General features: G+C 40.6%; 1 long non-coding RNA gene across 1 annotated transcript in view; it reads right to left on the bottom strand.

Moving 5' to 3' along the window:
* Positions 1-13,763, bottom strand: part of LOC132772619 (uncharacterized) — a 101,658-nt gene extending 87,895 nt beyond the window's left edge. The window contains exon 1 of the long non-coding RNA XR_009631245.2: positions 13,692-13,763. This is a non-coding gene — a long non-coding RNA (uncharacterized lncRNA). The remainder of the gene's footprint in view (positions 1-13,691) is intronic.
* Positions 13,764-25,990: the final 12,227 nt, after the last annotated feature.

Genomic DNA, 25,990 nt, shown 5'->3' on the forward strand with positions numbered 1-25,990 from the left:
CTCTCTAGGTTTTTCAACTGAAGGACAACCATCTAAACAGAATGCAGGGAAAGTGAAATAAAACCTGCAATATCTTAAAGTATGTGAAGAGGGCCTCGGGCAATTATTCTGCTTCCAAAAATAGTATACATTTCCCTGGTGTCCCTATTTTTCTTTGTGGGTTGTTGAAAAGTGTGAACATTGGACTACACTACAATCTGGAGAGCCCCATGGGACATAGTGTAGTGTTTAAGTAAACCTCAAGGGTTTATCATTAATTGGTCACTTTCAAAGTCTCCTGGATTATAAAATTATGCATCAGAAAAACAAACAGGAATTCCTCCATTTTTTTCAAGACCTTGTTACTTGTGCTATAAATCAACCAGACACCTTTGTACTTTAAGAGTATAAAAACTGGAGATCTGGAAACTGCAATTTGTTTCATAAAGATCAAGTAGACAGAACATATTGTAAAGAACAAAAATAACTTTCTGGCCTTGCATCACACATTTTAGTGCAAATATTAAGACACAAATAGTGTTCAATTCAGCAAGTATTGCAGAATGTCATGCCACAGTCCACTTCAAAAAGGGTCATGACATGCAGCTGTTAATAAAATGCTATAGTATAAAAAAAAGTCACATGTTAAATTCATAAAATATACAGTGGTTTATTTGGATGATTGGAAATAAATTCTGGCTAAAAGGAGACAGAATTTATTTAGACCAAATTTCTTTTTTAGAAATTGCAGAGATTGGGAAAAACTGCTATGAAGATCCAATGACATCTGATCAGTTTTTACTTGTTGCAGAAGAGAATATATGAGGGACAGAAAAGAGGAAAACCGTAACTGGGATGGCAGTTCCTGTGAGAGAATTTGCAAGAGTTGGCAAAGAGGTTTTCACTGTACAGTATATTATGGAACTGCAAATACTTTGTAATATGTCTGTCACTTGGGACCCATGCTCAGCGAATAAAACAAATGAGAGCAGGCCATGGCAGCTGGAATCCTTCCTGCTGCTGGATACACTTTAAATAAAGAGATTTGGAAGTACTTGATCCTGGCTTATCTCCTTGTGAAAGAAGGGATTTAGCAACAGCTTCTGTACTGACATCTCCTTCTTTCTTTTCAGCTGAAAGCCACTTCATGGCTGTTCACAACAGCAGACCTCTCTGTTCCTGCTGGGGACAAGGAGACACCTCCTTTTATAAGAATTTCTTCCTCAACCAAAATTATAGTCTGCCATTTAGAATGAACTTTCCAACAAGTCTGGCCAGAATCTCTTCTACACTTCCCTGTTTTAAGCCATTTGGAGTCAGTTAACAACCACTCCTGAAGACAACTCCATTTCCATGCACTGTAGAAACGGAGCCCCACAGAGGACAGCACATTTCGTAAGGGCACTTCCATGGGGAAGAAACGGAGCCCCATAGAAGTGCCATTACAACATGTGCTGTCCTCTGTGGGGCTCCCATGGGGCTCCTGTATGGCTCCATTTCTACAGCACATGGAAACAAAGCCAAAAGTCCATCTGATAAGGACCTTAGTGAAGAAGAACATTCATGCTAGGAAAGACTGCAGTAGTTTGCTTTTGCTTGAGACTACTGGGAAGAGCAAGATTATACCTTCTCCATTCCTCTGCCCCTTGCTAATTGACTTGAGTGGAAACTACATTTGCATTTAGGACTCAGTTTGCAACCCCAATGAATTTCATAGGGTCTTCTTAGTGAAGGAATGTTCAGAGGTAGTTTTGTTAGTTCCTCTAAAACAAGTCTGTTTAACCTGTGACCCTCCAACAGTTTTGGCCTCCAACTCCCAGAAGCCCTAGCTAGCTTGTCCAATGGAGTCCAATTCTGGATGCCCAAACAACTGGAGAGCAACAGGTTGTGCAGACTTGCTCTAAAATATAGCACACAGCACCTGGCATTACTGGCTCAAGGTAATATCTGTTTTCCTTTTGGAAGGATGAAAGTATAATGTAATATACATCAGTTAATGGATCCAATTTGATTATAAAATGCTTATACAACTCTGAAAATCTAAAAAGGCAATACCAAAAATCCTGCATCTTTTCTCTCATATCTTTTCTAATAGATCAGGATTTTTGCTCATAGTGAAATTCTACAATTCTTCATTTATCTTCTTTCTTCCCAGAATGCAATGGTTATTGTTGTTTTTGGTTAAATACACAACATATGAGTCACTCAACCATATGCTGCCACTGCTAATCCTAATTCTCCAAGGGATCACACTGAATTACACTCACAGAAGGTCAAGGTCTGAACTATTCTTCAGTCTACAGTCTGAAACCTACTCCATATTGCAGAGCAGATTTTGTGCAGGAAAAAACAGGGGGGAATGGGAAGAAGGAGAGAGAGAGAGAGAGCAAACCAAAACATGTCAAATTTGCTACCCACCCTGTTACTATTCAAGTTTTTCAGCTGTGACCAATTCAGCATGAATTGGAAAGCGATAAAACAAAAGTCCAAGACTGGTAATATAACATTATCTCCCATCAAAGAAACAGAAACTAATGTCAATGTGATATCCTAATAAAGCCCTTTCCCCGATGGCTGATCTGTGAAGATACTTATATCCTTCCATAAGGAAGACAGATCTTATTTTGAGCCAGTAATATCAGGTGCTCTAAGCTATATTTTAAAGGAACTGGAAAAATTATTAAAACTACCAAAACTGTGCAGTGTTAAATGACTCTTGATGCACAATTTTAGAGAATTTGAAAAGCTTTTGCAGTATTTTGATATATTTTGGTTGGCTTCATCAAAGGATGTCCATTTCTACAAATCTTTGCCCAGTCCTAAACAATACACCACATCTGTACAAACTGTGAAACAGTACAACCATTTGCCTAATGTTATTCACAAAAAAGAGGAGGTACATCTAAAAACCGAGACCTGTTTCAGTTTTTATTGGAGGCGTCCAAATGACACAGTTGGTAAAAATGAATTAATTTCCTTGGTTTGTTTCAAATTAATTAGATACCCCATTAGATACAGGCCTTCCTGAAAGGGGCTTAGTTTCCACTGCCATATTGCTTCTTCGGGCTTCCAAAAACCCATAGGAGCAGAAGTACGGCCTCCTCCCCTCCGCATTCCCTCCTCTAAAACTTACTCCACGGGTTTGCCAGGCATGGAGGGCCTCTCCAGAGAGCTGTGGAGTCACTTCAGAATGATGCTGAAGGAGAGAGTCGTGAGGGATTTCCCTCTCCCCTCCTCCAACTTAATTCTGAAGCAAGTCCACAGCTCTCCAGAGAGGCCCTCAGTGCCTGGCAAGCCCATGGGGTATGTTTTGAAGGAAGGAATAGAGGGATGGGGGGTGCCTGGATGCCCTCCCAGGTCAATCTTTGGTTTACCCAGGATGACATATAGACACCTCAGGAGGGAAATCCTGGAGTTGTGGGAGGAGGTGGGGGACTAGTGAAAATGGGTCTTATTAATGAATCTGTGTGTGTGCCTTCAAGTTGCTGGTCAACTTATGGTGGATCCATGAATTGCATAAAGTTTTCTTAGACAAGGAATCTCACAGGTGATTTTACCTGTTCCTTTCTGTCAAATATAGCCTATAGCACCAGATATTAATTGGTGGTCTCTCCTGCAAGTACTAAGCATATCCTGTACTATTCCCAATCTTCCCATATCCACTTACAACTCAGAAAGGCAGTAACTTTCCAAAGCACTGCTGAGGACAATATTCATTCTGCTCATAGAAAAATGAGATAAAGACCACTACCACACCTTGCCAAGCAGGATACAGGAACATTTGGTATTTCAAAAGGAGGAGCTCAGCATGTCACAGCTGTACAAAGAGATGAAAACTCATCATTCTGTTTCAGTCCATTTGAGGGACTGTGTACATATTTCACCAAAAAAATGGATTTATCAGAATTCAACAGGCTCCTACAGTAACCTTGATAACTGGCCAAAAAAATAAATCTGATCCATTGGGAAAGGGAGTTGTATTCATCTATTTATTAATATTACACTTTAGGAGGCTAACCAATCCCTTTCCCTTGCTTAGTATCAGCTTAAACCAACAGATTCAGACTTTGTATAAACCTAAATATGCTTTTTATGTGTCTTCAACTTGTTTCAAACAGGTGATGATCCTAAGGCAAACTTATAATGGGGTTTTCTTGGAAAGATTCAGAATGTGTTTGTTTTTGCCTTCCTCTGAAGCTGAGATCATTCTGTGGGTTTCCATAGCTAAGCAGATATTCAAACCCATGTCTCTGGAGTCATAGCCAATTGACCAAAACATTTCAACATGTTGGTTCTGTAATGAATATGGATTTGCGGAATATTTGCCTTCTTGTTAATGAAAGCAGGATATTCTTTGGAAATATTCCCAAAGAAATGCAGAGATGTATACGCTCACCCTACCTATTTGACTTGTATGCAGAACACATCATGCAATGTGTGGGGCTTGATAAAGCCAAGGCTGGAGTTAAAAGTGCTGGATGAAATATTAACAACCTTAGATATGCAGATGATACCACTTTGATGGCTGAAAGCGAGGAAGAACTGAAGAGCCTTATAACCAAGGTGAAAGTAAAAAGTGCAAAAGTTTGGTTGCAGTTAAACATAAAAAAACCAAGATTATGGAAACCAGACTAATTGATAACTGGCAAACAGATGGAGAAAGGCAGTGACAGACTTCATATTTCTAGGCGTGAAAATTACTGCAGACACAGATTGCAGCCAGGAAATCACAATATGTTTACTTCTTGGGAGGAGAGTAACGACCAATCTTGTTAAAATAATTAAGAATAGAAACATAGTTAAAGCAATGGTATACCCCGTAGTAACCTATGGATGCAAGAGCTGAACCATAAGGAAGGCTGAGCAAAGGAAGATAGACGGTTTTCAACTGAGGGATTGGAGGAAAATTCTGAGACCGCAAGAAGATCAAACCAGTCCATCCTCCAGGAAATAAAGCCCAACTGCTCACTGGAGGGAAGGATATTAAAGGCAAAGATGAAGTACTTTGGCCACATGATGAGAAGATAGGATAGCTTGGAGAAGATAATGATGCTGGGGAAAATGGAAGGAAAAAAGGAAGAGGTCAAGATGGAGGGATGGTATCCTTGAAGTGACTGGCTTGACTCTGAAGGAGCTGGGGGTGGTGATGCCCAACAGGGAGCTCTGGCGTGGGCTGGTCCATGAGGTCACAAAGAGTCGGAAATGACTGAATGAATAAACAACAACAGCTCTCAGGCCTAAGATGCAGCCAACACTGACCATTTAATGCAATTCAAAGCTATGTTCAAACTGTGGTGGTCAGACAACAAATGCCCAGGAAAGAGTGTAAAAGGAAGCCCTTAATTCACAGTAGTGCTCTGTGGTTTGTGTAATATCACCATCCAGGCTTCAAACTGATTCCAGGATGTCCTATATAATCATCTGTACAGCAAAGCCACATTCTTCAATACCAGTTTGAAACTGCATTTAATGGTCACTATAAATGGGGCCTCATCTGATATAACTGAGAAAAGGCTAAGTCTTTGGTTCTCATTTGGTAGTGTGTAAATAGCACACAACAAAGCTAAGAATCATATATGCTACCTCTTGTCACACCATTTTAACATGACATACTGCAGTCTTTAATGCATTCATTCTCACAACCTCCCTGCCGCTTGGATATGTTGAGGCAAATAAAGGGCTTAGCCTTTAGGAGTCCTGTGGGAAGGGAATAATAAGCAGTCCATTTGCTGTGGCATCAGCAGCTTTGTGTTACATCCCTTTGCCATGCAGATGAAGACGATGAAGATATCAGAAAGGTGACACTCAGTGGTGTGAGACTTGACTCTTCATTACTGACTCATCAAGCTGTGGGATCGATTCCATTTTCCCACAGTTTATTGTAGTTCAAAGCTTGGTTAGCTTTAGCATTTCATTTTCTAAAGGGCTCCCTGCACTCCTAAGACAGACATCAAAGCGAGAGCGGTATTAGAGAGGTCAATGAAGCACTCGGAAATGGCAACGGCACCTGTGGAAATGGATCACTCTATTCATTAAGATGTATGACAATAAGCCTTTGCTCAAAGAACACTTGCAAGCAATACAGCCTTGAAAGAAAAGACCTTGCTAACTTCAGCACAAGAGGGTAGTTTGTTCAATCATCCAAGTCTTAACAGTAGTTCAGAGACTTGTATTTTGAATAAAAATATGCATATTCTGCCAGTATGGTGAGCTATTATTCTGTGCTCTGCCATTCTAATTGCCTTTCCTGCCAGGCTCACAGTCTCTTAACATGGGCTCTGTAATGGGAAAAGGTTTTGTCAGACTTCTCTGAAATTTTGACCTGGGATTTAGGAGTAGCAGGCAAGTTATGTTGTGTTTCCTGCATGCTGCTGTCAAATAGGTAGCAGAAAGAGATCGCCATTATCTAGGAAAGGGGTTGTAATTTTTCTGTTGTTACTCTTTCTTATTTGATGAGTCTGTATCTATTTTGAGGCATTGAATGTTTGCCTATTTAGTGTAAAACATCCTGAGTCCTTCCAGGGAGAGAGGGCAGTCTAGAAATAAAGATTTATTATTATTATTATTATTATTATTATTATTATTACTATATAGGAAACTCCAGAGACCAACCATCTACTTGTCATCTGCTGTGGGCTGGTCTCTTCTGGTTCAAAATAAATCTTATTCCAGTCACTTCTGGTTTTTATAAAAAACACCATCTTATTTTAATAATGTGTATATTATATCAGAAGTGAACTGAGGGTACAGTTGTAGTGTATTTTTAAAAAACAAAGGGTTTAAAAACTTGGTATTTTACGAAATGTCCTTTGACCAGTAGCTGGCCACTTGGAGTGCCTCTGACGTTGCTTTAAAAAGGTCCTCCATTGTGCATGTGGCAGGGCTCAAGCTGCATTGTAATAGGTGGTCTGTAGTTTGCTCTACTCCACACTCGTATGTCGTGGACTCCACTTTGTAAAGGTTGGTAAAGGTTGATGAGAGTAGTAATCCAACTAGAAAAACTGACATTCTTATCCCTTTGGCATTAGATTGGACATAATGATTCTAGGAGCCCCTACTACTTTTACAATTATTCTTTACTGCAACAAAATCATGCTTATTCCCTAATAAACATGCGTTGTGACAAAATAGTAGAAGCAAACTCAATTATTACTCTATGGTCATGAAAATCCTGTGACTAAAGTGAGTTTAACATCCAAGTGCACGTGCCTGAGGCATTTCTTTTTCCTTTCTTCTTTGTTGACAGGCTGGTTGTTGTTTGATTATTTACAGAAATGTTGCAATAATTGCAAAGCATGGAGTAGAAGAAGGGGAAGAAAAACACATGGTTCACCTGAAGGAGTGGTTCTGCAAAACCATGGATAGAGAAATCGCATCCCACAGGCAGTCCTAATCCCACCCCCACCTTTTTTGTTGCATTCCAGCAGTGCCTCTAGTTGCCCAAAAAATCTTTATAATATTTTAGCAGACATTGCAATTTGCTGCCAACATTTGGCAGCAAACCACTGCATGTATCATGGTTAATGAGAAAAGGAGATAAAGGCAGCATAATCAATGGGATAATCAATTTAGAGCTTGTCTACACTAATCAGAAAATTCAGACTCATTGTGAATCCACAACTATCTCCATGACACACAGCAACTTTTGGCGAGTATCGTATTTATTCCACATTAGTGCTTTAGTGCTGCTTTGTTGATCCACGGTGGCACACACACACCCACAACACCATTCTGACATTGCATTTTGACCCCTATATGACCTACTCTGAACATGTATACTTTTCAATTTGTTTCATTTTCTTTGCTGTAATTTTGCCAGATATGCAGATGACACCACTCTGATGGCCAAAAGCGAGGAGGAGCTGAGGAGCCAATATGTGGCTTGATTAGAAAATCAAGGTGAAAGAAGAAAGCGCAAAAGCTGGGTTGCAGCTAAAAATAAAAAAAAACAAGATTATGGCAACAAGAATGATTGACAACTGGAAAATAGAGGGAGAAGATGTGGAGGCCGTGACAGACTTTGTATTTCTAGGTGCAAAGATTACTGCAGATGCAGACTGTGGCCAGGAAATCAGAAGACGCTTACTTCTTGCGAGGAGAGCAATGTCCAATCTCGATAAAATAGTAAAGAGTAGAGACATCACACTGGCAACAAAGATCCGCATAGTCAAAGCCATGGTATTCCCTGTAGTAACCTACGGATGTGAGAGCTGGACCTTAGGGAAGGCTGAGCGAAGGAAGATAGATGCTTTTGAACTGTGGTGCTGGAGGAAAGTTCTGAGAGTGCCTTGGACTTCGAGATGATCCAACCAGTCCATCCTCCAGGAAATAAAGCCCGACTGCTCACTGGAAGGAAGGATACTAGAGACAAAGTTGAAGTACTTTGGCCACATCATGAGAAGACAGCAAAGCCTAGAGAAGACAATCATGCTGGGGAAAGTGGAAGGCGAAAGGAAGAGGGGCCGACCAAGGGCAAGATGGATGGATGGCATCCTTGAAGTGACTGGACTGGCCTTGAAGGATCTGGGGGTGGTGACGGCTGACAGGGAGCTCTGGCGTGGGCTGGTCCATGAGGTCACAAAGAGTCGGAGACGACTGAACGAATGAACAACAACAACAATTTTGCCATTATAGTAATACACTCAGTTAAAGGAGCAATGAGAGTCCTTCCTTGCAAGAAAAAACTCTGGCAAGCAAACAAGGATTGTCATCATGTTTTTGAAATGAAAACAAGCTGGGTGCACCCCACCAAAGAAACAATAGGATTTCTTCCTTGTGAGCAGAAATCTTCCCATGTCATTACTTCTTTGGGAAGTGGGAAGTCGGGTGTGTCATGCCAAAGGAGGAATGGGGGTCATTACATGCAGGAGTAAGGGAGGGGAAAGGACTCAAAATCATGCTCTAAGATCTTTAAAACCACATTCACACACATTGCATGACTACCTGATAAGTGTAACTGCAGCAGGAGAAATGTTTCACACATATATCCATTATGGAAAAGCAATTGGGAGGTATTGGTGAGTTCTACTCATCAATTGAAAGGGGCACAATAGGAATGTGTGGAAAATGAAGTAGCAACAGAACAGAAGGCATCATGCTGTAATGGCCAAGGATTTCATTATCCCATGGAAAGGACAGATGGCATCATGCAGTAATGGCTAAATACACTATTATCTCATGGAAATGTCACTTTACAAGTCCCGTGTGATAAAGTCCTTGGATCCACTAAAAACAGTGTTAATCACAAAGTCCTTAATAATCCTTGTTTCCTTAAAGGAAAATAGTAGTTTGTGCTTGCACTCTGGGGTATTTTCTAATATGAACTACAGTTGTTTTTTTAATCAATGTCTATAAGATTTTTTTGTAACGCAGATTAATGTGAGACAGCAGTAAAGACAACTGGTTTGTGGTTTGTGTTGTTTTTGTACTAATTCTTAGTGGAGCCTGCCAGCTGCTTTGACCATTCCCTTCCAACCTTTTGTGATCATCTCTTTATATTGTTATGATAATATGTGGTTATAAGAAAGCTTATAGGCATATATTTAAAAACATTGATTCATGTCAATAGCCTGTGCTGGACAGTGTCACATTCCCCCTGAAGACACAGGTTTGCAGTCTGGGGGTGATCCTGGACTCCTCACTGACCCTGGAACCCCAGCTGACAGCAGTAGCTAGGAGGGTCTTCAGACAACTAAAATTTATGCACCACCTGTGCCCATACCTTGAGACGCCAGATCTGGCCACGATAGTCCATGCCTTGGTTACTTCCCGTCTGGACCACTGCAAAGCTCTCTACATGAGGCTTCCTTTGAAGATAGTTTGGAAGCTGCAACTAGTTCAGAGATCTGTGGCCAGATTACTAACTGGAGTGCCATATTGTGAGAGTATGATTCTCATGTTGCAGCAGCTCCATTGGCTGCTGCCCTGCTTCCAGGCTAAATACAAAGTGCTAGTCACTACCTATAAAGTCCTTATTGGTTCAGACTCAGACTATCTGCAGAAACGCATCTCCGTATACAAACTGGCTCAAGTTTTGCAATTTGCAGAGGAGGCCCTGCTCTCAGTCCTACCCCCATCTTGAGCATGGCTGGTGGGAATGAGAGATGGGGCCTTCTCTGTGATTGCTCCCCGCCTCTGGAACTCCCTCCCAAAAGAACTAAAAACTTCCCCTTTTCTCCTCACCTTCAAAAAATTGCTAAAATCCATCTGTGCACCCTGGTATATGGAGAAGAGGAAAACTAACATGTCTCAATCTTCCTCCTCGCTTAGATACGTTAAATCTTGCCTAGATACTGGAATTGACTTCAGGCAGTTGGTTGCTGCAAATCACCTCATCTCTCTATAAGGTTTTATTTATTAGTTTCTAGATGTGTTTACTCAGTGACAAATTTATACTATGTGTCTATGTTTGTATGGGTCAATTAAGTTTTTATCATTGGTTATTTTTGTTTGTTATTAAGTTTAAAGTTAGGCTGCCTCTATATTGCTTGATGTGATCTGTTTTGATGAAACTTGTTTGTATGTTTTTCCTTTTTGTCACTGAATGTTTGCCATATATGCTGGAAACCACCCCGAGTCCCTTTGGGAAGATAGGGCAGTCTACAGATAAAGAATTGTTGTTGTTGTTGTTGTTGTTATATTAGAAAAAATCCCAAGGTGACCAGATTGGTTTGAAGTCATGTTTTCTTACATTGCTAGGGTATACACTATCCTTTGAAATGTTAAGAGTATTGGACAAGGAATAGACTGAAAGCTGTTTGCCCTTCTTCTGACAGAATCCCTGTGTCACTAACAGCTCTTTGACAGCCTTCAACAGCTACAGCAACCTTTTCCAACTTCGCTTGCTGCATCACTCTGGCAAATCCCTGCACTATTATCAGCTTCATGTCAGGAAGTTAAGGAGATAAAGGTTTCCCACCAGCTATATGCTAAAGAAAACTTCACTTGTTGAATTTCTATCACTCATAGAAAGGATAAAAGGCATAGAAAGTACCCCCAAAATGCGGCACCTTGGGCTCTTTTCTCAGGCCCTCCTCTTTCTCATCATCCTATCCTATCCTTCCTTCTCTCTTTCCTTCCTCCCTCCCTTCCTTACCTCCCTCTTCCTCCCTTCCTCGGTCCTACCTTCCCTTCCACTCTTTCCTCCTTCTTTCCCTCTTTCCTCCCTCCTTCCCTCTCTCAATCTTTCTCCCTCCCTCCCTCCTTCCTTCTTTTCTTCCCTCCCTCAATTTCCTTCCAAGCTTCCTTTCCTCCATCCTTCCCTTCCCTGGGGCTATTTTCTCAGGCCCTTTTTTCTCTCCCCATCCTATCCTTCCTTCCTTCTCTCTTTCATTCCTTCTTCCCACCCTCCCTTCTTTCCTTACCTCCCTCTTTCTCCCTCCTTCCTTCCTTCCTTCCTTCCTTCCTTCCCTCCCCCTCTCCTTCCTTCCTTCCTTCCTTCCTTCCTTCTTTCTTTCCTCCCTCTCTCCTTCCATCCTTCGTTCTTTTTTGTCTTTCCTTCCTTTTCTCTTTCCTCCTTCCCTACCTCCATTCCCTTCCACCCTTTTTTTCCTTCCATCCTTCTTTTTTTCCTGCATCCTTTCCCATCATGCCGCCCCCAAGTTAGAAAGTCTGCCCAAGCCTGATTTATACTGTAGAATTAGTGCAATTTGACACCACTTTAACTGCCATAGCCCAGTGTTATGGAATCATTGGAACTGCAGCTTGGAGAGCACTCGCATCTATTTGGCAGAGAAGGCAAAGGACCTAGAAAAACTACAACTTCTGTAATTGTGTTGCACTGAGCCATGGCAATTAATGTGGTATTAAACTGTATTTATTCTACAGTATAGATGCATCCCCTGAGAAAGCCTGTCCTATTTTGTTTAAAAGAAAACCCTTTCCCGTGATGGGAAAGCTTCACTCACTTCTATTCCTGACACAAAGAAGAAAGTAAACAAAATATCTTTGACATATTGAATAATTGTCCTTTGCCACATAGATTGGATTTTCTTTTCCTGATAGGGGTAATATATTTTAATATCTGAGACATCAGTTTATAATGACTTTACAATTAAGGGTTGCAGGCCAAACCAGAGGATAGTAGTCAGCTGAGGCAGATAGAAATGGCTAGCTAGAAGGTATTACAAAGTCTCAGGATAATACTATCAGCACATTGCCAGGAGCAGAATGTATCACATTCCAGCTCTAATGCAATGTGCAACACTCTGAAGTGGAAACAGTCAGCACCTGCTGAACTTTGCTGATATCTTGCAGTTTAGGTGGCTTCTATCCCCTCCACTGAGCCTTTTTGTTCAGTGACATTAAAATCCTGGTAAGTAACATTTACTAAACATGGCATCTCGGAAAGGTTGGCAGCTTTCTTTTTCACCTGGCTCAGTGACCTGACATCCACTAGGCTCCACTGTCAGCTAGAAGGCATGTGTGCAAATGGACACACCGAGCCTAGCACTTCTGGAGAAGGGAGATGGTTAAGTGCCTGGCAGAGAAAAGATGAATACGAGATGCTGATCTTTAATTGCAAACAATTACATTTGCAAGAAACAAGCTCATCCTCATGCATGTCATGCAGTGTTTAATTAAATGTTAAACACATTCATTTCCCCCCTTTCTCTTCTCCTTCTCACCCCCCTGGATTTTCTGTAGAAAGTAATTAACAGCCTTGTCTACAGGTAAACCATTAATTAATACTGTGCTCATTATGATCAAGATCAGATTGCTTTGATTTATTTAGTGTTCACTTTTCCCTTAATGGAATTATACCCCGATTCTCAGGAAGGGGCAATGGTGGCTGATCTTTCATGCATGGGAAGAGTCAAATTTGAAAGTGTGTAAGCAGCATTTCTTACTTGGACCAAAGTTTAGGTCAGTAGACAAAGCTTCTGGCTTCCATGTCAATAAAGCAATGGATCTGCTCTGGATTTTAGTCCAAATTCCAAATTCTTCCAAGATGCCAAACCTACTTTGGGGATGAATTCAGTGTCTTGTGTTGGTCCTTTAAAATTCAAGCTAAACTCAAGAGCATACTGAATAATTCAGTCTATCACAATGTTCTGCTACCCATTAAGATCTAATCGGTATGTTTACTATTTTGCCCACTTTAATAGAATAGCTAGAGAGCCTCATCATTCTCTACTATAAAAATTCTGAAACTGAAAGACTTAAGAGTGTTTAGAGATTAACTGATAAACAACAAAGAACACCCAGTCCTTCAGTTTAAAGACACAGAAGTGGGGAATGATGTTTGTTTCAGAACACAGTTCCAAAAATGGACAATAGCTTGGTTGATCCAGAAGAACGACAAAAAACACCAAACACATGATACAGAATGCAGGTTGAGCATCCCTTATTCTGAATTCCAAATTCAAAATACTCAAAAATCCAAAATTATCCACATAGGTGACTGACAGAGTGACACCCATTTGCTTCACGGACAAAATTATTTTATATTGTATAAAATTATCTTTAGTTTATGTCTGTGTGGTGTTTATAAAATAAATGTATTTCATGTGTAGACTTATGTCTCATCTCAAAGATATTCATTATGTACAAACAAATCCATATTTCATTGCCACAGCATAATACCCATACCCCTATTTTGGGGGTGCCAAAAATGTTATTTTTGTTTTCCTCACACATTAGTTGCAGCCCATTTGGGACTGATTTTCCCTTTCTTCCTTTTTTTCTTGGAAGGCAATTGTAGCGAATCATACCTTTTGTAGGCCGAAGCCGAAGTCTCAAAGACAGTAAGCCGGCCTCCATCTTGGTGAGGGAAATACAAGGGAAGCCAGTTCAGCAGAGGGGAGGAGTTTAGCTGCCCCAGGATTGGCTAGGACAGATGGGAGGAGCTGAAGCTGTCAGTGTAAAAGGGAGGCAGGCAGCTTCTGACAGGGAGAAGTGATTTAACATCAGATAGAGAGAGAAGGGATTTTAAGGGTCTAAAAGCAGAGAAGGGAATAGGATTTCAAGCTGAGGGAAGACGGTAGTTTGAGAGTGAGTGGAAGATTTCCTGAGGGAGAGTGTTGGAAAGGCAGGTGTGGCTATAGAGTGGCCTGGAGAGCCAACTAGCCGCCTGTGAACTGGTGTGAGAGGAAAACACACTAGTTGTTACACACTCTAATGCTCAGAGTATTCTAGTGGGATCTAGATGCGCTGAGGGAAATTGCTCACGTCGAAGAACAGATACCCAGTTGAGAAGTTCAGCAAGCTTGTTAAGTCTTAGTTAACTGTTTAAGAAGATTGTGCTGTGCTGACCATATATGTTTTCGTAATTCAAAGAAGAATCCAGTTGTTTGTTCTAATATATTTAAATAAACTTTATTCTAGTTCAACTTTACATGAAGTCCTCACATTGATTCATTGTCTCAAGTCGGTTCCAGTAAATGTCTAGCATCTTTTTGCCTCAGACACTTTAAAGAAAGTTAAGGAAAGGACTGTGGTACACTAAGCTTTACCTCACACATAACATCAAGTTATAATCTCAAAAGCTATTTGAGTGGTGGCAGTAATACCTTTAAGAAACACATAGAGCTCAGGTTGATCCTTACAGCATGTAAGTTTAAAAACTTCCTCCCTTCTTATTCTCAGCCACCCTGAGTCCCCCATCCCCCCCCCTGGGGGGGTGGTGGTGAGAAGGGCAGGGTACAAATATTTGAAATAAATAAGATAGTTTACAAAACTTAGACTGAAGTTCTTTGCAGAAAGGAGGAAGGAAGGAAGATCCAAATTCCATAGCCCTCCATTTCAGGTTGGAGGTGTCTGGAATTGCCTCAGAGGAAGAGGAAAGGAGAAAAAAGTGGATCTTTACCAGGAGCCCCAAGGGACGCAATGGGTTAAACCCTTGTGCTGGCAGGACTGTTGACTAAAAAGTCAGCAGTTCAAATCCGGGGAGTGAGGTGAGCTCCCATCTGTAAGCTCCATCTTCTCATGCGGGGACATAAGAGAAGCCTCCCACATGGTGGTAAAATATCTGGGTGTCCCCTGAGCAACATCCTTGCCAGACTCACAACAGAAGCAACTTGCAGTTTCAAATTTTTGAAAATTCTCCAAAAATCTGTGGATAAGTGAAATGTTCTGAAATTTGGTTAGCTAACAGTGGTAATTGTGTTCTACCATTGTATCAAGTTTCACCTTAATAGGTTGTAAAATGAAGTAGAAAGGAGCCCCTGAAACTTCCCCAATTATGGTAATTTATTTATGTGCAATTACTGTAATGAAATAGTAACAAAATTTCGTTACACTCATGATAGAATCATAGAGTTGGAAGAGACCTCATGGGCCAAGAAGGAGGAAAACTGCATTCAAAGCACCGCTGACAGATGACCATCCAGTCCTCCAAGGAAGGAACCTCCACCATGAAATTTTCACTAAGTATATTTTAGAAAAAAAGTGCCAGCACCCCCCATTTCATAAATCCTGTGAAACTTGCACACCCTTAATAGTTAGCACCCTCCCACCTTACTAGAATATTTTGTATTTCAGTTACATTTCACATAAGTGTTATTTCAGCTGCTCAGTGGATTATATGCCATCAGATCCTTTGCTGAAACAAATTGATTCTTCATAAAGGAGACACCAACTATTTTTACCTTTCCTTTATCCTACAGCCAGGACTCTTTTTCCATTTTCAAAGAGTTTATGCGGTCATCTGAGCTCAATTCATAACACAACAGCTTCTGCTTATATATTTGCCAACTTCCTAAGGTTATTACCTTTCTGAAAAGTAGCAAGAATTTTTAACAACCACACATGGTGAAGTTTTTTGGCATGGAGTTGTAAAACTCTCATTGCTGATTTCTTGCAGTTAACCTTTGACCATTAAAATAAAAAATGGCAACTCCACAGGCTCCAATTCCTATTATGCATACAGATGCCGCAGAAGGGACTGCTAGGTGTTGCTGTCCATCAATTTCTGGAGAGGCCATGTAAATTCCCCTTGCTATTCTCAATACTAGTCATGAAAATGCAGGAGGAGGGCTATGATAAATGCAAACATTTATCCTTTTTACCTACCAAATTCTTACATGGCTTTCTCAGAAGTGAACATCTTTTGAAAAAGCTGCATGTACTACATTTTTTTTTTTATTTACAGTATTTATATTCCACCCTTCTAACTCAGGGCAGATTACAATGCACATATATATGGCAAACATTCAATGCCATTTAGACATACAACATATATAGACAGACACAAAGGCAATTTAACATTCCAGCTTTTACGGCTTCATGAAGGTATGTTCAATTGCGGCCACAGGGGGAGCTGCCACTTCAACATCTGCTTGTGACACCAAGTCCTTGATGGAGTATTTCCTCATTCTTATGCACACTGCTGGAAGGTTTTTTATGGTGTCATAAATTAGTTAAGTTAGTCTCCCCTATAAAGCAGTACTTTAATTTCCTACTTGACAGATGCAACTGTCTTTTGGGCTGCATAGGTTAACAGCAAGCTAGATATTAATCTAGCTTGTCTGAAGCCAGTCCAAAGTTTGAAGCCAGTCTGACCTGGGCTGGCTTCGAACTCATGACCTCTCGATCGGTAGTGATTTAATGCAGCTGGCTACTAACTAGCTGCGCCACAACCCGGTCTTTGGACAACTCCTTAATTTTAACTGGTTTGTGCTGCACATTATTGTTCAAAAATTATTCAGGGAATTATGAAGCCTATGCAAAAGCAGTGGTGAGAGGGGGAGCAGAATATGTTAGTTTCTTTGGAGATTAAGATCTTCTGGAGAGGCCCTGCTCTCGATCCCGCCAGAGTCACAGATGCGATTGGCAGGGATGGGCCTTCTCAGTGATCACCCTTCGGTCCCTCGGATATGGAACTCCTTCCCTGGTGAGATTAGATTAGCCCCCTCCCTCCTGTCCTTCAGAAAGATGGTAAAAACTTGGCTGTGGGACCAAGCCTTTGGGACAGTGAAATAAGGCAACAATAGGAAACTTTACCCTACTGACCAGATTAGTATGGATGATCTGAGATGGTTTAAAACAATTGATTTTAAAGTGGAGATAACTGATTTTAGTGTTTATGCATATTCATAGTTTATTTTATGTCCCAGCATTGAATATTTGCCATATATATATTGTGCTCCTTCCTGAGCCCCCTTAGGGGTGAAAAGAGCAGAATATAAATGCTTTAAATACATAAATAAAATATTTATCTGTAGGCTATGATGTAACATGGACACATCACCAAAACGAACTGCAGAAATCGCAATGAAGGGCACATGAAACCATGATACATTAACTACAAGGTTAATGCAAAATCTCTCTTTCTGATTACATTTCTGATTACACAGTATTTTCAGGGTAAGATATAACAAGAAAATGATACCTTCTTGGAAAAAGACACTACTGAAACTATTTCTCTGTGGGTATTCACTGCAAGGCAGCTTTATAATGCTTTCGGTCATCTTGCGCCAAATCAGCAATGTGACTTTTGCATTTTAAAAATATTTGTAATCATAAGAATTGCCACTAGAGGATGCCCTACACTGCAAAATGAATCCAAACCCCCGGGCAAAACAACACCTTCTGAAACACACTGAGGAAAAAGTTTATTTCACCCAGAGTGCTAAAGCTGTACAACCCAGATGTTTGCAGTGGTTTTTAATATGTATTTTCTGAGTGATTAAAACATCTCGTTAAATGAATCTCTTCCTAAAATAGATCTGGGCATCATAACCTGCTAACTGTAACAACAACAACAGCAGCAGCAGCAGCAGCAACAACAACAACAACGCTCTATCAGATGGACAAAGTTTTGGAGCACAAAACTCCTGATTTCATGATCAGTCGATCGTGAGGATCATCGATGTTGCAATTCAAGATGACAGCAGGATCGATGAGAAGCAACTGGAAAAGCTTGAACAATATAAAGATTTAAAGATAGAACTGCAAAGACTCTGGCACAAGACAGTAAATGTGGTCCCAGTGGTGATCAGCACATTGAGTGCAGTGCCTAATTACCTTGGTCTGCACTTAAAAACAATCGGCCCTGACAAAATTACCATCTGTCAGCTGCAAAAGGCCACCCTACTCCATTCTGCATGCGTTATTCGCCGGTACATCACACAGTCCTAGACACTTGGGAAGTGTCCGATGTGTGATCAAATACAAAAGCATAGTGAACTTGTTTGCTGTGTATTAATCTTGTTAAGTATCCATAATGATGATGATTATGATGATGATGATGATAATAATAATAATTTTCCCGCTACCATCCTCCGGAAGGGACTCAGCGTGGCTCACATAAGAACTCAAAAGCACACATAAACTACAACAAGTACATAAACATATAAAACAATGGTAATGTAAGCTACACAACAAATTTTACATAAAACATATAAACCCTTATTGATTTAAAAATTCAGTAAAACACAGCAGTGGCTGTAGATGTAAAATAGGCTGTATTCAATTATCAGTCCAAAAATTGCCAGGGAGAAATGAATCACTAAGTCCCGAATCATTAGTGTCCCGAAAGACAACAAGTGAAGAAATTCTCATCTCCCTCCCATTCATTCCTGGGCAAAGGGATCGAGTATGGTAACCAGAAATCTGACGCCCCAGTATTAACCATATCTTTATAAGCTTGAAAGTATAGAAGCATTCCTTATCATGGTTTCAAATATGCCTTCATTTTATCTAGTAAAGATGGATATTCAAACGTGGCTGAACTTCAAAGCCAAAAATATAGAATTTTAGGTATCCACAAATTACATCCCATTATTGCATTAACGTGTAAAAATGAAAAAGGTGTGGAGAGAGTCAGAAACTCTGAAAACTTTAACCCACCCAGTTTTGCTACCAAAAAAAAACAAATATTCCAAATATTATGGCTTGGGGAACTTGTGACCATTTCAGAGAGCATGACATCCTTGCCACTGAAAAATGAACCCCTAATGTGAAACAACCAATGTCATTCTCAGCCGCAGTCCTGCAATGGGAACATGAAGTGTGGGTGAAAATGCAGAGGGGTATAGAGCAGCGTCCTTCAGCTTCAAGAACTGAGAATTCTGTGGCTCGCGTGAAGGCTGTCCTGTACACTTCCCTACCCATAGTACAGCCCTGACATTGGCTCCATGCGATTAATTTCCCCAAACTCAAACCCACCTCGAAGGATATCAAGGACCGGGCTGTGGCACAGCTAGTTAGTAGCTAGCTACATTAAAACACTACTGGCCGAAAGGTCATAAGTTCGAATCCAGCCCAAGTCAGAGTAAGCTCCCAACCATTAATGGTCTAACTTGCTGTCGACCTCTGCAGCCCAAAAGACAGTTGGATCTGCCAAGTAGGAAATTTAGGTACCACTTTATGCGTGTGTGTGTGGGGGGGGGGGGGGGGGTAATGTAACTAATTTACAACACCATAAAACCTTCCAGCAGCATGCATAAGTATGAGGAAGTACTCCATCAAAGGACCTTCTTCCTCTGCTATGAACAATGTCAGCTATGCTGGAATTGCAATATTCAATCACAAGGAACCTATTTGGAAGGGAATAAACTGTAACCTAACCGCATGTATCTTAAATCATTTTTTAAAAAATAGTTCTCATTTATTTTAGGACAATCCACAAATATTATACAACAAATATGTTCCAAAACAGCAGTATGTTTCTCTCACCCAAAATGGATTATAATTCCCCTCATTACTTATCATTGATTATGTTGATTGGAGCTGATGTGAATGGGAGTCTAACAATGTTTGGAGTCCTGATTGGTATTCATAAAGACTTGAAGCAGGTCCTTTCTTTAGACAAAAAAATGAACAATCCTGAGTAGGTCATGGGAAAGATTATGATTTACCCTCAACTTTAGGCTTATGCCCCCTGCTATTATTTGCATGAGAAAATTTTCTGTTGATCCAAAGCAATGATGGCATTAATATAACCACTCCCCTTAATCTGCTATACTATAATTCAAAGTGTTTGCCTGCCTGTTGTGTGACATATAAATCCACACTGCCTCCTCATAAAGTCATCAAATTGCTTTGTTATCTAATGCGACCAAGATCAAAAACTGCAATAAGGTTTTCACCCAATCTAGCAGAGCCAACATTAAGAAATGGGGCCACAAAGTGGAGTCCACAACATGTGAGTGTGTAGAAGAGCAAACCACAGACTACCTAACACAATGCAGTCTGAGCCCTGCCACATGCACAATGGAGGATCCTTTTATAGCAACACCAGAGGCACTCCAAGTGGCCAGCTACTTGTCAAAAGACATGACTAGTAGCCAAGTTTTTAAACTTTGTGTTTTTTAAATATATTACAATTGTGACCTTGGTTTGGTTCTGATACGATACATAAATAAACCCAAACTAGCAATTACACTAGGAAACTACTGAACTGCTTGGTGTTTTTTATCTCGAAAATACATTTATGAACCAATTTTGACCAAACATATTATGCATGCTTTGCTTAGCAGCTTTGGCTTTTAGGAGAAATGAAGTCCTGTTGTTTCGGTCCATGGAGCATGATGTGAAATAAATTTTAAGAATGGTATATATTACTGCTTAAATTTCTGCTTTGCCCAAATCCCAGCAAATATACAGCCAATGATATGTACATTCCCTAGTTGTGGGGATAACATCTCTATTTAAAGTGCTAATTTTACTATCAATCTTTGATTGTATTGTATTGGTAGGTTGCCCCACATGCCCTATAATGCGTAGAAGATTATTTTTAAAGAGGAGAGTGGTTTATGAGTATTTTAAATGTGTGAATGATTGAGCTTCTGCCAACCTAGCAGTTTAAAACATGTGAATGTGAGTAGATCAATAGGTATCACTCAGGCGGGAAGGTACCTTTGCAATCCTCATCCAATTACCGATAAAGACTAAACTTGGCACACTGAGTCTCCATAACGCACTCTACATCCTGGTGCAGTTTGGAGGAGGATGCGCCATGGACAATGGGATTTGCAATACCTGCACTCCCTTCCTACGACCATTACAACTGCCAACAATGATGGATTAGGACCGCAATTCACATAGAGAACCCGCATGACCCACTCTATATTCTGGTGCGGTTTGGAAGAATTTGGCAATGGATGATGGCACTTGCAGTCACTTCACTCACTTCCTGAGACCACTGAGATTCTCGCCAATGAATGATCAAGACCAAACTTGGCACACAGAATCCCCATGATGCACTCTACATCCTGGTGCACTTTCGAGGAGGACAGACCATGGATGATGGGACTTCAAGTACCTCCACTCCCCAAGACTGCTGAAAAACTCATCTAATGATCAATCAAGACCAAATTGGCACACAGAGCCCCCATGACCCACTCTACATCCTGCTGCAGTTTTGGAGGAGGGTTGACCATGGATGATGGGACTTCCAGTACCTTCACTCACATTCTGAGACCGCTGTTAACCTCATCCAATGACTGATCAGGACCAAACTTGGCACATAGACCTCTCATGACCCACTTTACGTCCTGGTGTCATTTGGAAAAATTTGGAGATGGGACTTTCACTCACTTTCTGAGACCACTGAGACCCTAATCCAATGACTGATCAAGACCAAACTTAGCACACAGAGCCCCCATGACCCACTCTACATCCTGCTGCAGTTTGAAGGAGGATGGACTTTGGATGATGGGACTTCATGTACCTTCACTCACTTCCTGAAAACAATGCAGCCATTATCCAATGACCAATAAAGACCAAACTTGGCATACAGAACCGCCATTACCCACTTTCTCTAATAACCCGGGCAGCGCCGGGTCCCCAAGCTAGTATACTATAAAAGGCACTTCCATGCTCTAGTTGCCAGATTGGAAGCTGCAAGTTTGTTGCACTAAAAAGAATGCAAGACACTTGTGGTTCCTTTTTGTTATCTTTCCTTCCAAAACCTCATCAAAACTCAATAAGCTAAATTAATATCATTTAACTAAAATTCATCTTTAAAAAACTTAGTAAAATTGACTTTGGAACTGTTCATACAAAGTACGATACTTATATACAAAGTGCAATACTTATATTGCAGCATTACTTGAAATGACGGCACTGAAGAGCTATTTTGGCATTCTCTGTTGGGTATTCATTTACTCCCTTCTCCCATCCTTAAACAGTAGGAGCTCCTGCTACTTCAGAAACTGGGTTTAGAAACTCCCTTTCCTTTTATGTTAAAAGATATTTGCTATCTTACCTGTGGTTTGTTTTGTGTGTGTTTCACTTCTGGTGTGAGAGAACTGGCTACCTGCAAGGATGTTGTTCAGGGAATGCACAGATATTTTACCATTCTGTGGGAGGCTTCTCTCATAGTCCCACATGAGAAGCTGGAGCTGACAGATGGGAGCTCACCAGCTCCCTGGATTTCAACTGCCAATATTTTGGTTAGCAGTACTGTCAACAAAAGAGGTTAATCCATTGTGCCACAGGGGGCTCCTTGCCTTTGGTTTATTTATTATTTATTTATTTACTTTGCTTATATACCGCTGTATCTCAAGCCCGAAGGCGACTCACGGCGGTTCACAAACAGTAAAAACAGTAGAAACAGCAGTGGTTCCATACAACATATAACAATTGACTTAACACATTATCCATAAATTACCAATACGCAATTAAAATGCACAATTATTACAAAAAACAACCGTACCCAATCTTCTCATCATCCACACGTAGTCCAGGTTCGTCGTCCATTGTTCCATTCCTATGTTCCATTACCAGATTGCACTAAATTACTCAAACGCCTGCACAAACATGCAGGTCTTCACCTTTTTGCGGAATACCATTAGAGATGGTGCTAGTCTAATGTCCGTAGGAAGGGTGTTCCACAGCCGAGGAGCCACCACCGAGAAGGCCCTATCTCTCGTCCCCGCCAGCCGAGCTTGAGAAGCAGGCGGGATCGAGAGCAGGGTCTCCCCGGAAGATCTCAAACTCCTGGTGGGTTCATAGGCAGAGATGCGGTCAGATAGGTAGCTTGGGATTGGTTAAGGGGGATTTTATTCTACCAAGAGAAGGAGAACTCAAAAGTGTTTTAGCAAAGGTGGAACCAGATAGGCACTTTTCCTCTAATGACAGGGTTTTTTGCTCAGAGATTCTTGATCTTGGGAAGACTTATTAAAATGGTTTTTTTTTTTAATGAAACCTAATTTTAAGATATGATAATTCTCTGCAAAGGTCCATGCTTATCTAACTGAAAATAAATCCTGTGTGGGTCATACAATGTGTACCTTCTATTTGTCCTCCCTATAATTTATGTATTTTTCCACATTTCACCTCACTGCCCACCCCAGTATCCCTTATTCGTGGGTGGCCCTTTAACAGATTGCATCCCTCTCTGCCATGCTTCAGTTCAATTCAAAACACTAAGTATATTAACATGAAAACAAGAAAATATGAATGTCACTAAAAATCTAGGACTGAAAATAAGGAGCTGGTTTAGATGGATCATTTAAACTTAAAGCAGGAGGATCCATCTCTGGTGGCAGAGAAAGGGCCCTTCCACACAGCCATATAACCCAGACTACCAAGGCAGATAATTTGAACTGGATTATCTGAGTCCACACTGCCATATAATCTAGTTCAATGTGGATTTTATACAGCTGTGTGGAAGGAGGCTAAGATTCTTAAGAAGCATCTTACTCTGCCACCTGCTGGATCCCAATTGATGCATCAGAGAGTTTGTTTACTTCTGTTTCCCGACATATCATAAGTAGCTATCAACCTATTAATCTGGAACACTCTGTTGTTCCATTGTGCTAACTCTATCCAATACAAAAATGTTATTTCAGACTCCCCTTCCCATCCCATCCAAACAAGGTTATTTCACTACTCCAACCCCCACCTCATTGAAAATCCCTACTGTGGTCATATACCCAAGTAGAGAACATTTACCCTTTCATAAATTAAGGATATGTAGTTTACAACCAGCATAGGAATTGTGATCCAAAACATCTGGAGGATGAAAGGACTCCTTCACCTCACAGCATTTGGCCTCTCACTATAGTTATTTTTAGGCACATATAGTTGTCCTGCAAAGCACACCTAGGAGCAGCCCTATACGCCTGGCCTTCATTCAAAATGAATCATTAACTATTCCAGGAAACCCTACCCAAGCCAAGATACAATAATTGAGCAAAATAGTAGTAGACAAATGGAATGTGTACTCTCAAGCAGGTGAATGTTTAAGATTGTTGACGTGGGAGCTTAGTGACTAGCTAGTTCTTATTTGTCCTGTGGCTTTCCTGCAACTCCCTGTAGACCTAATTTCCCCCAAGACACAGAGCTTTGAGTAAGCGGCTTTCTCATCCTTCATTTTCTCTGGGCTTAGTCGGTCTCATTCTCCTAACACCCCACACTCGCTTCACAAAACACACTTTGGATGTTTGAAGAGCAGCAGCTTCAGCTATTCAACAAAGAGCTCCTGACTCAGCAAATCTCAAATCTTCTGGCAAATCTAAATAAAAGGCCCTGGGCTCAAGGGAAAGGCGGACAGGCAAGAATGCCAATCCCCTCCTCATGGCCATCACATGAATGTGCTCAGAGCTCCCAGTCTTCGAAGGAAAGGATTGAAGTGCATTATGGTAATGATTAAGCTGCTTTACAGTTGTTTGAATGACTGCCTCTGTGTGTCAAGGGACTGAGGAAAGAAAGGTCACAAGGACAGGTTTGTTCTATGCCAAAAACAGGGGGGAAACCTGATCCCATCTTCAAACCAAGGTTTGGTCCTGGAAGAAAGCATCACTGTATTGCAGGCAGCAGCAACACCATCATGGCAGGCTAGCAAGGAGTGAAGTACAAGGATTAGCTACAGAGTTATGAAGATAACAGGCAGGTGTAGTTACAGAAAATCCCAGTCATGTGTGTGTATCAACGAAGTCAATGAAAAGTTGTCCCAGAACCATATTAGAGATAGAGCTACAATTTCAATACAGAGAAAGACAGGCCACGTGGCACATTTCCATATTGGTTTGCAACTGAGTTCTAATTGCCAAAAGTGGGGATCAAGTTATATAGGTGTAAAAAATTACAGTGAAAAAGGGCACATCAAAATAAAACCAATATACTGTCCCCTAGTTTACATAAAGTGAAAAGCAAAGAGGACACCAGTGCAACCTTCAGCAACAAGTCAATGTACATGAATGCTATCTTCCCTAGAACCAACTGTGTTTTTGATTTTCCATCTTTATTTAAACTATGACAGGGAAGTCACATTATTGTGAGCAAGTTGCCCTTTGACTTCTATTGTTAGAATGATTTTGAGCCTGTTGAGTTTCTCAGTGATGGACTTAGCAATAATTATGACAAGAAAACTATGGGTCCGATGTTATTGTTTTTGTTCTCGATCCTAAAGGAGACTTTTTCCACATATATCTACACTATTCAAGGCTCTAAATGCAGAATTTTCTAAAACAACAACAAATTAACAATATTCTAAGGGCCATTCCTTACAAGCTTCTCCATGTGGCTTGCAAATTGCTCACGACAGGAATAATGTCAAATTCATGTTTCTGTATCCTAAGATATTGACACATAAGTACATGGGGAAGTATGACTGACTGGGTATGCACATATAAGTGCTTGTGAATATGTGGATTAAAAAAAATAACTCAGGTACGCAAAATGTTTTTTTAATTACTGCTAGTAAAATTATCTATGAAGAAAATGCAAACCAGAAAGTAAAGAGAATGGGTCCTCTTCAATGTTGCAAATCATGGGAACCAATGCAAAGTCGTGAATTTTCCAGTAATCATCAAAGACACAACGTGACCAGGTCATCAGCTGCTTTTCTAGGCAGCTCTGTGCCATAGCAGTGGCTGAGATAGAAAAGTATTTTAAGGAGATGCCATTTCTGAAAAGGGCAATAAAGATAACTTTTTCTGAAATGTGTCAATTTCATATGACGAAACCCACAGTGAAAGTACTTCCAAGTCTTTCTTTACTGCTGCCCCCCCCCCCAGCATTGACTTGTATCCACATCAGTGTTACAAAAGACGCCCATGATTGGATCTTCTGCCATTTTCGTCTTTAATAGATAAAAAAACCACACTACCCTATTTTATAC

This window comes from Anolis sagrei, chromosome 4 (assembly GCF_037176765.1).
Source record: "Anolis sagrei isolate rAnoSag1 chromosome 4, rAnoSag1.mat, whole genome shotgun sequence".
Classification (NCBI taxonomy): domain Eukaryota; kingdom Metazoa; phylum Chordata; class Lepidosauria; order Squamata; family Dactyloidae; genus Anolis; species Anolis sagrei.